The sequence below is a fragment of the Ixodes scapularis genome, unplaced genomic scaffold, assembly GCF_016920785.2.
Source record: "Ixodes scapularis isolate PalLabHiFi unplaced genomic scaffold, ASM1692078v2 PGA_scaffold0__279_contigs__length_252992795, whole genome shotgun sequence".
NCBI classification, from domain to species: domain Eukaryota; kingdom Metazoa; phylum Arthropoda; class Arachnida; order Ixodida; family Ixodidae; genus Ixodes; species Ixodes scapularis.
Window position 1 is genome coordinate 76,882,878 of NW_024609835.1, and position 12,678 is coordinate 76,895,555.

The window sequence follows — 12,678 nt, forward strand, 5'->3', positions numbered from 1 at the left end:
TTAACATTTCGGGCGCGCGTAGGACAGGTGGGTCGGCTTCGCCTTCACGTTGAGGTGGAAAGGGCGAATGACCATTTCGTGACGTCATGGACTTTGCGCGCAGAATTTCAAATAAATCTCTTGCAGTCAATATTGCTCTAAAAACATTTTTTTTCGCGTAAAATTTATTTTTTGACACCCGCGTCCCAACCAAATTGTTGAAAAGCTTTTTTTTTTCTTTTCGGGGGCTTTTTAGGAATAGTTAGCTATCCCGATAACCGTGAAACATAAAATATATTCAACGTAAAGAAGGGCTAGCTGATCTTACAGAATGGCTAACATTCAGTTAGCCTATCTAATCGTGGCCATACCCGGACCTTGTGCATTAGTAAGCAGTACGCACATTTGCTATCATCGTTTTTTTTTGTTTTTTTTATTAAAGAAAATAAACTGTCATATAACGCGAGAAATATTTTTGTTGTGCTGTCATTGTTTCTGAACTGAAAAGTGTGACAAACTCTACTTGAGCGACGGCCCACTTGTGCACTTTTTCTAGTCATCCGTCTTCCCAAAGTTTTACAAGACACGTAGAACACACTATACTCCGTTTCACCTTATGATGTACCGCAGGAAAGGCTACAAGCGCGAGCTTCTTGCTCAGGGCACAGTCTCGGTGGCACAAGCTCCCGTGCACCAAGGGCCGCTGCCAACGCTATGAGCTCGCGATTCTAGCCTTCGCTGCGGTACGACATAAGGTGAAACGGAGTATATAAATGCTCTCCCCACCTCCCCCCCCCCCCCCCCACTCCCACACACATGCATAAACAGACATACCATTTTTTTTTAATCTGTTTGTATTTTTTTTTTTACCTTAAAAACAAACTACGCATGACACGCTCATTCTTCGCCGAAATGCAAATGAAGCGCGAGTGCTCCGAACCAGAGGCAGAATTTTCAGAACTAACCGTTGTCTTCTTAAAAAGAAGTGATTTTCTTAAATTTTCAACGGGAAAAGGGCGACCGACGGTGCCCTCGAGTACATGGAGCTGAATGGCGCAAATTACTGAGAACGGGCCCTATTTTCCCTAGGAAACTTTCGGAAAATCGCCTATTGGGGAGGAGATCAAACAGTTACGCCTCTAGAGGTACGCTTCAGCAATGTGAGCAACAAACCGAAATTCCGCCAAAATTCAACCCCCTGGGCAGCAACCATTTGTTGCTGTTTGCGTTTACTACAGGCCAAACACAGGGAGAGCACGACAGGATGACTTTCAGTGGGTACGAGACATCCATCATAATTGGGGGTGATTTTAACGCCCAACACCGCGCATGGGGCTACCGCAAAGCAGACCCCAGAGGCAATGCCCTTCACGACGCCATGGAAATGTCCGCTCTCGATTTGGTTAATGCACCTGACACGGCCACAAAAGTGGGGCTGCGCTCCCGACAGCGCGACACCACACCGGACCTTACCTTTGCGACTCCAAGATTTGTCCGTAAATGGGACACAATGTCCATCACCTGGGGCAGTGATCACTATCCGATCCTCATTACCCTTAACCGCAAGAAGATGCGAAAGCGAAGCGCGCACGCGCGTATCGACTGGAACATTTACCGCCAGCTTACGCAGCAACAGCCTTTCGATTCCTTCGAGCAGCTCGCCAGCATCATCTACAGCGCTAAGCCCGCGGCGTCAGAGATGATTGAATGCGACGAGACAACAACGTGCATGGACGCACACCTTGCAAACCTATCGAAAAGAGTACATGAACTCACGCACCGGTACCGCTATGGCGGTAAGCGCCACCGCGATCTCATGCAGCTTAAAAATCAGTATAAAACCATACAAGCCCACCAGCAGCTACTTGAGACGGAGACGTGGCACTCCACTTGCGCGAAGCTCGGAGAAATTCCTGGGCTTCAGCGCCTATGGGGCATTCTCCGCAGCATGCTCGGGAAGAAGAAAGGACAGCCCCCACTGAAAGGCCTTCTACTGCAAGGCAACCCAGTGGAGGTGGAAACGAAGGTAATACGGACCTTTTTCCCGCACGCTCGCGACAGCCCAGCACCCGATCTTCCGGAGCGAACAATAACAAACCTTGACCCAGGGCTTGACGCTCCCTTCACCTTGGGGGAGCTTACCGCGGCACTATTGAAAAGTAAGGCCGGCTCAGCCCCAGGACACGACAACGTCAATTGGCAAGACCTTCGAAATCTTCCTCTTTCAGCACAACAAAAGCTACTTGACATCATTAATGACACCTGGGAACAGGGCTCTGTGCCTGATACACTCAAGCTTTCGCTCATATATCCGATACCTAAAGGCAACAAGGACCCCACCAAGCCCGAGAACCTACGCCCCATATCACTTACGCCAACAATGTGCAAACTTATCGAAAGAATGATACTCGCCCGGATGCAACACTACCTCGAATACATCCAACCGGGCCTTCACCCGGCGCAGGCAGGCTTTCGTCCCAACATGGGTACGCACGACTGCCTCTGGCTTCTGCGGCGAGTGATCAACAGGAAATCCCGGAAACTCATGCCTGACTATGTCCTGGCCATTGACATGCGAAAGGCCTTTGACAACGTTCGGCAGGAAGTCATCCTTCATGAACTGGCTCAGAGATATCCCAGCCAACGAGCCTACAACTGGATTCGTTCTTTTCTTCACAGTAGACCCATACGCCTTCACGGAACCGCACCGGGGTGGACGCCATGCACATTCTACCTTGACAGAGGCGTGCCCCAGGGCTCTATACTCGGACCAATGCTTTTCAATCTCGCCATGGCAAGGGTAGCGGATGCCTTGGAACGAGACACCACGGCACGATTTACTATTTATGCAGATGACATTACAATATGGACTGAAGCTAGCGACCACCTAGATGAACAACAAATGCAAACTGAACTACAAGCAGCAGTCCTAAGTCTAGAGAAAACCCTAGATGAACTGGGGCTGCAACTATCGCCCGAGAAGACCGAACTCATCAGCATAGACGGAAAGCGCGTCACCAACCCGCGGAAGCAAATCACCCTTGTGCTCGGCTCGGCACCAATCACCTCAACAAATGGACATATTCGCATCCTTGGCGCCCAGATCGCTAGCTGTAATAGCACACACAAGTGGATTCAAACATTACGTAAGAACTGGACACCCCTCCTTCACACCGTCCGCCGCATGTCCAACAAGTATGGCGGGGCGCGACAAAGCTCAACCGCAACCCTTGCGCGTGCGGTTGCAGTAGGCAGAGTCCTCTATGGGGCGCCGGTGTACGAACTCTCTCCGAAAGACCTACGCGACATAGAACAATTACACAGAGCCACCCTGCGTACATTAAAGGGGCTGCCCAAGCACACTAGGATGACCCTCCTCCATCAGTTGGCACCAATACCTCCGATCCAGACCATCATTACCGAAGCCTGTATCCGAATGCAGTCCCGCTTGGACAACTCCTACCAGGGAAAGCTGACAACCCTATGGGACCAAAGGCGACGGTGCGATACAATGCCGGACGTCAGTGGGATCATTTCACCCTGGGAAACTCCCCCGCATAGAAGCTTCACCAACCGCCCTATGCTCAGATTGGCCGCAGAGGCTAGGCGCAGCCGAAGCTGCCGGCACGCTAGCAGTGCAGACATTGTCAACGTCTATACATGCCTTGCACCTACGTCACATTGTGACGTCGAACACCGGTATCTACCATGCTGGTGGTTGACTCGACGGCCCTTCGCAGCGAGAGCAATGGTAAACTGCGCCGCGCTCGGCTGTAGCAATTACCCCGTATCCCGACGATCGTCCGATCGTTTCGTCGGCATGCCCCGCGAGGCAGTGTAGACGTCAAGTTAGAGAAACTACGAGCGGCAGGAAAAAGATGCGGCCGCAGTGTATCGAGTTTGCGAGACGCATTTCATAGCGGCGAACGGCGGCACTTTTCTACCGTTGTTTACGTTCGCGCACGCCTTTGCATCGGCTTTTGCTCGTTCGTGGTGTATATAGCCTTTGACCTTCGTTGCATAACGCCGTTTTCACGCTTCGAGCGCACCTTCAGGGCTCCCAGCCGAATCCGGGCGAGTGTCGCGCCGCGAGCCCGGCCCGACGGCGATCGGCGGCCCCCCTGAGCAAGCTCGCCGAGCCGCCGGGTCATCGGTTTGTGCCGTCCGCGATACGATAACCTTTGCAAGGAGCGAAAGTATGAAGGCGAGCCGGTTAGGAAACATAATAATATAAACCCTGAGACAATTAGAGTTTCTTGTCCGTTATTTGATTTATCCCTGTCTCAGGGTTAAGATTATGACGGTAACATTGCGTTGTTTACTAGTATTTCGCAAAATCGTAACAAATTTTCTACAAGCGACTCCTAGAGCCGCTCGTCAAATTATAAAGTGCGCAATTAAACTTTTTTTTTTTTTGGCGAGACAGCATATTTCTTTGAGTCAAAACTTCGCCGGCGGCATTTCGAAACTTTCTGCTCGTAGCCCAATCGCACCAATGCCGAAAAATTCCGCACGTGCTGGATAAACGTCATCATCGTAAGCTCAGCACGTTTTTCTAAGCTCACGGTACCTTTGTTGAAAATATGGTGCATGTTAACGCATGTCCGGGCCGTTAGTAGCATCCTACGCCGTGGTAAGCGCATCCGCGCGATGTGAAGTCAACCACCAGTATGGTGCGGGGCCCCGTCCTTCCCTAGATGTTCCCTAGGGTGACGTCACTTGCAAGGCATGTATACGGACGCAACGGCAAGAAACGACAGAGTCAGCATGGCCTGGATCTGCGACACCGACCCTCGCATACAAGGACAGCACTCATGTGCTCTCCCACAGGGCACCGCACTCCATGCGGAACTCCTCGCCATTTGGGGAGCACTGGAGGACGTACAGAACACAGCCTTCACTGACAGAGACGCGACCCTCCGACACCAATATCGCATCTTAACCGACTCCTTCGCAGCGGTGCAGGAACTATCCTCCTCCACCACGGAAGACGCCACAGCGAATCAAATTAGAAAAAGACTGCAGATGCTTCAAGAATTTGGAATTAAGGTAACCATACTCTGGACCCCAGGACATACAGCGAATGACGGGGGTAATGCTGCGGCGCATGCAGCAGCCGTACAGGCACGCGGGACGGACCACACTTACGCCACCCCGCACCCCGACAATTTCACACTCTAGACACCTTATCACCTGGATCCGACCGAAACACCCTTGAACAGGCATATAGCGTACATGCACTGTATTCGCACCTCCATTAAGACCGCTAGCAAACAGCGTATAATGGAGGCTACACCCCAGACGCCTGCCATCAAAGGACTTTCTAGGCAGCAAGAAGTTTTTATAAACAAAGTCATCGCGAACGCGGCCTACACACCACACATAATCAGTAAGTGGCAGCCGCCACCTGTATCAGCCGCACCACCAAGATGCAGCCACTGTCTCCAACAGTGCCGCGCAGATTTGTGGCATCTTATAAAGTACTGTCCTGCCTTCGCACGGGGCCGAGACCGCATCGACGACCTACAAGTGACCTCTCTTGCAGCCCTTACTGCTATTATACAAACAGACGATGATGCCCAAAAGGCGGTCGCAGATCATGGAAAAATCAGTGGCTTATACCGAGCGGTGTAGCGCGAGTGGACTGCCCTAGTACCCTGCCCGACATGTTGAAATGACCAAACCCCCTCCACTACCCTTCCCCCCCCCCCTTCCCCTTCTTCCCCACTGCGGCCTTGAGCCCTCCTTGTCATTAAAGGACTTCAATCAATCTTGTTTGTTGTTGATCAGAGAAATCGATGACGACGATTCGAAGGCCGCTCCTCGTGCGACCAAAGCACTGGCCAAATCGAAGCGCTCGAGCCCAGCCCGTCCTATAGGCGAGGCTAATTTCTTTGTTTTTCAGCGTTAGTAAACAACGGGCTGTGTGGACAACGAGCTCGGTAAAGCGCCGCCTCTAGTTCGATCTCCTGCCCAATGACGTTTGAATAAGATAACAGCAGCCATTTATGAAACTTTCGCCTCTGGTTGGGATTGTTAGCACTACATTTGGGTAAAAAATGAGCGCTTCGGAATGCGTAATTAATTTTTGCAGCAAAAAAAAAAAATAATAATAAACTGTTTTAATTTTTTTTTTTTTTTTGGGGGGGGGGGGGGACACGCTGTACTACGTCCCTTGATCACTGGGAAACGCATCTTTTATGCTAGTGCCGTTGCAGCAAAGTTGTACGCAACACGCCTGAAAGAATTATATAGACGCTTTGCAGCAGCTGTGCATGGACGCCGCCATAACTGACCTTCAGTTTTCGTTTCCTCTTATTTCATTTATTTCACTTCATCATTACTATAGTAAGCCAGGCTATTGCCATATTAGATTCAACTCTGTCCTTTTCTAAAGCATCGGCCTTTGTAGAGTATCGTCAACTACCGTTTTAGTTGCTCGGCATCTCGGTAAGACAAGAAAAGGTCAACAATGGTGGCTGTGATTTGGCACGTGTGTAAAGCCTCTATACGCGTTTACTTACAAGTGGGAATGGGTTCTCTTCTGAAACATTCTAGAAAAAACGTGGAAAATAGTCTCTATAACGCGTGAAACGATACGCTACGCCCCCATCGAAAGTTCGAAACTCTTCCGCATCAGCTGTTTATAATTTTCGCATTGTTTATCATACGGAAGACGTCAATAGAATTCCGGCGTGCAGACGTTGAAATCATATCCGTATTGTGAAATTTTTATTAAAGGGCACTGAAGTGGATTCTGAGAGCGTCTATTTATGGAGACAACTTAGTCTACGGGCTAGAATCCCCCCCCTAAAAAAATCGTTATAACATTTATGAGATTGATTTTTTTGTTAAAAAAATTATCAAAGATCGTGACGCGACCCTCATTCCGCGCCTTGGAGCTGGCACAAGGGCCGCCGTTGGACGATATTTTCAAACAATAATGGACCTTTTCCGAGAAGCGTTCTGCGCACACGCGAGCGCCCTATGTCAAGCGGCGGAAGTCGGAACGAAAAATTGAGGAAATTCGGAAGGAGGCTGTATATCAGGGAGTAAAACACGTAACTGAAGCATATATATAATTGTGTCACACAAAAAAAGAACGTCGACGGAAAGGAAAACACGACGTTTGGGTGGACGCCACGGATGCCCCTCTTTCAAGTCGCGTTGGGCAGGCGCCGCTGCTCAGAGAGCGAAGAAACTGGTAGCGTAGCTCCCGTTATCGATTGGTAGCGCAGGTAGGTCACTTCCTCGATTTTTAGTTCGTGCAGCCACCGCCTGGTGCCGTCGGTATGTGGAAAAGGTCCATTGCTGTATTACGTCCCTTACACCCATAGATTTTATGCTTTTTCTAAATAAAATGCACAACGCGCCTAAAAAGAGTAATAATCGTAACGTTCGGAAAGTAACTATTTTCATAAGTCAAATTTATGAAGGTGGTGGAGCCCGAAGGATATTCCCTTCAACGGAAAATAGGGCCCTATTGCCGAGGGTTTACTTCGACGTCTTGACATCTAGAATTGGTCACTTTGAAACGCATCTCTTAGGCGTAAACAATCTGAGAAAGATTATATATATAATCTTTCTCAGATTGTTTAACACAATATATAGCAAAATCGAAATACCTCAAGGGAGGAAAATGAGGGGAGGAGGAGGGTATGCCCTCCTCCTCTTCCGTATCCTTCCTCCTCCTCCTCAAGAGCGGCGCTCTAATTCGGCATTACAGGGAATTGTAAACGCCTTTAATTTTTTATTGACTAAATTTCACCAAACATTATGCTATCAAAAGCAAGCTTCTACAAACAGCACTTAAAGACTATTTAAGGAGATTTTAAATAGCCTGCGCAAAAGTTTGGCGTATTAAGAGAAATAGCACCGCCGTTACTGTGCATGCGCCTAACCCCAGTCACGTTTTGGGTTTTGTTTGCTCACGTTAGTAGACAGTTTTAGTGGATCGTACGCTAAAGCCTTGCGTACGCAATAAAATTGCGGGTCGGGAGTGCGCGTGCGCAGAACGCAATAGAAGAACTAGCGTATTGCGTACGCACGCAACGCTGGGGATTTTGCGTGGCGGGCTAGCGGGCTCTGCGGGGCGTTCTCGAGAGATCTCGGACCCAACGAGAGTGCCAGTTTCAAGATGGCGGTTACCTCGACTGGCGCAGCAAAGGCGACGTGGTGTTTTCAAAGTTCTGTGTTGCGTGAAATTGCGTGGTGTTCAGCTCGGCAATTCTTTCCGGGACCTACGGCGGTCGAATCAGATCGCCGTGCAGCTGAGGGAGTGCACAGTGAAAATGTTCGCTGCTTGGAATGTGCGTCAACGCTGCGATCTGCTCAATGCTAAGCCTATTCGCACAGTTCATCGCCGACGGACGAGCGACTCTAAAAGAGATCGCCGAAGTTCTCGCTATGTACTGGACATCAGTAGGTCATGAATTTCATTCCGCGATAGCATTGATGAAAGGTGCCGTTTCATAGGGAAGATTGACGGAGGCTCCGTGATCGAATTTGGCTACGCACTCTTAAACCTGGGGTGCTATGTTGCGCTTTTTGCACTCCCAGGAGACTTGGAAGAGGGAAGTGACGTCAACGACACAGCAAATGCAGATTGGATGTTGACAGAAGAAAACGAAATCAACACCCAATCTGCGTTTGCTGTGTCGTTGACGTCACTTCCCTCTCCCTAGTCTCCTGGGAGTGCAAAAAGCGCAACATAGCCCCCCTGGTTCAGACAGTTTCGTTTGACGGCGTTTGACTGCGTTGCGGCAGCGAGAAACCAGGACATCCCTGCTACTTATATCGCGTGCTAAGATGATTTTTTGAATTGGATTGCACGCTTCACACGAAGCACAGGTGTGCCGGTGACTCGCTTTCGGTTCTCGACGCAACGCAGTCAAACGCACTCAAACGCAAGTGTCTGAACCGGCTTTACTCGTAGCCTCTGTACCCCGCAGAAAAGCGCGCTTGACGAGGCAGCTGCGGCTTGGTTTAATTTGAAATAAAATGATTGGACACGTTTTCATTTTCAATATTTCTTTCCAGGAGCATGGTTCCGCTATAAGCACGCGGAATTCTGCAGCTCTAGCAAATCTAACCAAGATCATGCGCAGTGTTCACTCGAAAACGTAACGCACAACTATATTCGGTCCGAGCAAGTCATTTTTAGCGTACGCTATACTATTGCGTATTGCGTACGCAAGAGCCAGCAACGCTACACTAAAACTGTCTATTGTTATGACATTTCGTACGTACGCAAACTCGTCCCAAAGCCTTTGCGTTGTTCTCGCGAGACCGAGAAGTTGGCTAAAGCCAGGGCGAGCCGAGATCGAGAATGGTGGCTCACAGAACCGCGGCCGTCGACAGCACGACGTCGGCGGCGTCAGCGCGACTTTGATTTTTAATACAGCACGACATTGCACTCCAACGCGAGTTGCATACCACAAACGGTTCCGAAGGCCCAGCAAAGTGGGCAACGATCGCCGGCAACTTGCTGTTTCCGACGTGCAAACGCATATCGGCGAAGGTCAGTGTGCATGCAGTGAACAGACCACTCTTGCCGAGGCGGCGCGAGCCGGTCGAGTACTGTTTAAACAAATCTAAAATGTTACCCAGTATCAGAAAATACTTTCTTAAACTATAAAATTTCTTGTGTGCAAAAAAAAAAAAAAAAAAGAAAGTTGTTAGTGAATTTTGGTGGCGTTGCAAGCGCGAGCTGCTTGGTTTTAGAGTGCGGCGGAGCAACGCTATTTTAAAACTCCCTTGCACGCGCTGATATTAGCGAGTTTTTCTATTACGTATGCGAGCGAACGCAAACGTTGTGCGTTTGCGTTAGCGTTGCGTGTTTCATACTGCACGTGCGCGGAGCCCAAGTTGCGGTCTTCGATTGGCACATGGCGACGACGCGCAAGCTCAGCGTGGATACGCAACGTTAACGCTAACGCGCAGCGTTTGCGTTTATTCTTGCACGCAATACTAAAGCTTTCTATATAACAGGGAATTGTATATACGAACTTATGAAGGCACTCTACAACTTAAGTTCAACTCCTGCTCTATCAACTTCAAAATCACCCATGAGAGTACATACTGCTCTGGTCAGTTTTCACGCGCAGAATGCACTAATTCCACACTGAGCAGCTTCCCACAATATAAACGTCGAGGCACACAACTTCTCTGTTCGTTTTATTCAAACTCTACATCTGCTTGCCTGGAGCTCGATATCCCAAAGTTCACAAAACCCAAGCGAATCTGAACACGACTTCGACGATCGACACACCCACAGACCCATCTAACCCAACGTCTCTCGACGCCAGTCAGTCAGCGTTGACGGCCTCGGTCAAATGCACATTTCCAAACGAAGCGGTTAAGCGGGTGAAGCTCCCTCGGTGCGGTCGTCTGTGCGGAAGGCACGCCAGTCTGCGGCCGCACTCTATAGGAGGATCTTTTGTCCCAGCCGGGCCCCGCGCGGGATCGCTCGCTGAATAATGATGCAACGTCCTGTCGGGATCAATTTCTCAGCCAAGCCGACGGCGGCGGCACCGGAGACGCTTGCCATCAATAAACCAGAGGCGCAGCCGTTCACCGTCGCCGCGCTCGCTCTGCGTCACGCCATTAATAACGTTTGTGGCCTCGGGCGACTCGGCTGTGCACGGGGATATGGACGGGTCCCCTAAACTCGCCGCCGTCCCCGTGCCCGCTGCGAACGTCTGCGCTCGTTCAACGCACGCAATGTTAACGTGTGCCACACAACCGTACACTTCTAAAGCCGCGGTCACACTATACAACGCACAAAAAGACAGCCTGCGGACGCTCTCCGAGGCGTGTTTTGTTCCTCGTAGAGCGGGGGCCTGTCAGATTGATAGCACAAAAATTCGCCGGAAAAACTTAAAACTGCTTACGTGTAGGAATGCGAAACCATTCCTACAAACAGCGCGCCACGTCTTCCTGTCGCAAACGGCGCTCGGGAGGTGAGATTAGGCACCCCCACTGCGCAGGCGCGGAACGCGCGTGCTTGATGACTCGCATTTAGATGCCGTCTCGTTCAGTCAATGAAAATTTACGTGCCGTTACTCTCAGCCAATGGGACTAAGTGCCGTTTTTCGCGGTTACAGATTACGCCGGCTGCGCTATGGTAATGCTTTCGCATTAAAACTGTGTTTAGAGATGTTCGAAGCATACGTACTTGTATGAAGGAAACGTGCTTCGAACGACCACGTCTGCGTGTGAACACGCGTGTCGTTATAGTATGATGTATGAGCAGCTCAAAGCAGTACCTGCACCGCTCACCGATACATGTCTGCAGAACCTGTTGACCTATATGATTGTCACAGAAGGAAACACACGATATATTAAAAACACAGCAGGGCATGGCCTATGTATGTTCGCGCATCCTGCTTCGGCGTTCCATGGAGCGAGCCTACGTCATCAGCTTTGAAGCCGCGCCAAAAGCCGCACCAAACGGCAGCTACATTTTCCTCTCCCGATGGAGCGGAATATAGCCGTGATCTGAAGCTCTGAAGCCGCGCAAAAAGCCACGCAAAACGGCAGATAAATTCACCCCTCCAAAAGTGAAGCCGAAATCTGATGGATAGGCTCCCAATGGCTGGCGCGCGAAAAATAGTTTCAAGGACCGAGGCTCCCATTGGTCATTGATATTATAAATAGCTCAAAAGAGACGGGACAAAAAGACGAAGAACCACACAGGACATCTTTTTGTCCCGTCTCTTTTGCGCTATTTTTAATATGAATGTCCACTACCAACTTGCCCAGCAGACCAAGCTTTTACAATCGCATTGGTCGCCGCGCGTCAGTTTCCAGGAGCGCCACTCCTTGACCCTGCGGGCCCGCGCCGCCATCCCGCCGGTAAAAGGAATCGGCTGCCAGCGGGGCCGCAGACTCCAGAGCCAACTTGTTTTTGAGTGGGCGGGAAAACCAGACCCCCCCCCCCCCCCCCCCCCCCCATTTACGTGCATTAAATGCAAAGGTGCAAGCGTGCACCTTTGCATTTAATTGCATTATAACATAACCTTAAATTTGCAAGCTTCAGCCCGTTTGGTGTTAGACTGGTGGCAGCTGATAATACCCGTTTGCTCTACTGACGTCTAACCCCTTGTTAGCTCAGTTGGTAGAGCGCTCCACTTGTAATGGAGAGGTCCCGGGTTCGATACCCGGACCAGGCGGATTTTTTCGGTCGCTCACCAGTCACCTAGCTGTTGTTTGGAGATTTATGTTTGTCCTTTGTCCCCCTTGCTCCCCTTCTCCAGGGATTAATTTCGTCGTCATTTTCTAAAGATTCGGCAAAATACACTGTTACCAGTCTTAACGTTAATATTTAGTTTTTTCTGACACAAAAAAAGGTTTATTTTTTTTTTTAATTTAAATACAACATGTAGTGCCTGCTGACACAGTCATTACTAAATAAGGTGATATTGCCGCGCGCGCAGCTGGTCAAGTAGGCAGCGCGCGCGTGGCCGAACGGTTATCCTACCTGGCTCCACGCGAAAAGTGAGGGTTCGATTCCTGAAAGCGGCACATGCTTTTTTTTTTTTTTTTTTTTTGTATTCCTGCGTTCTGGTAAATTCGAGAACCGTCTTGGGGCTGATCCGAGGTTAGAATGTTCTACGCGCCGAACCTTCTACGTCGAATGCTCCAGAAGCCCACGCGTGTACAAAAGCGGCTCCGCGTGGAAAGCCGGAGTCAGTTTCG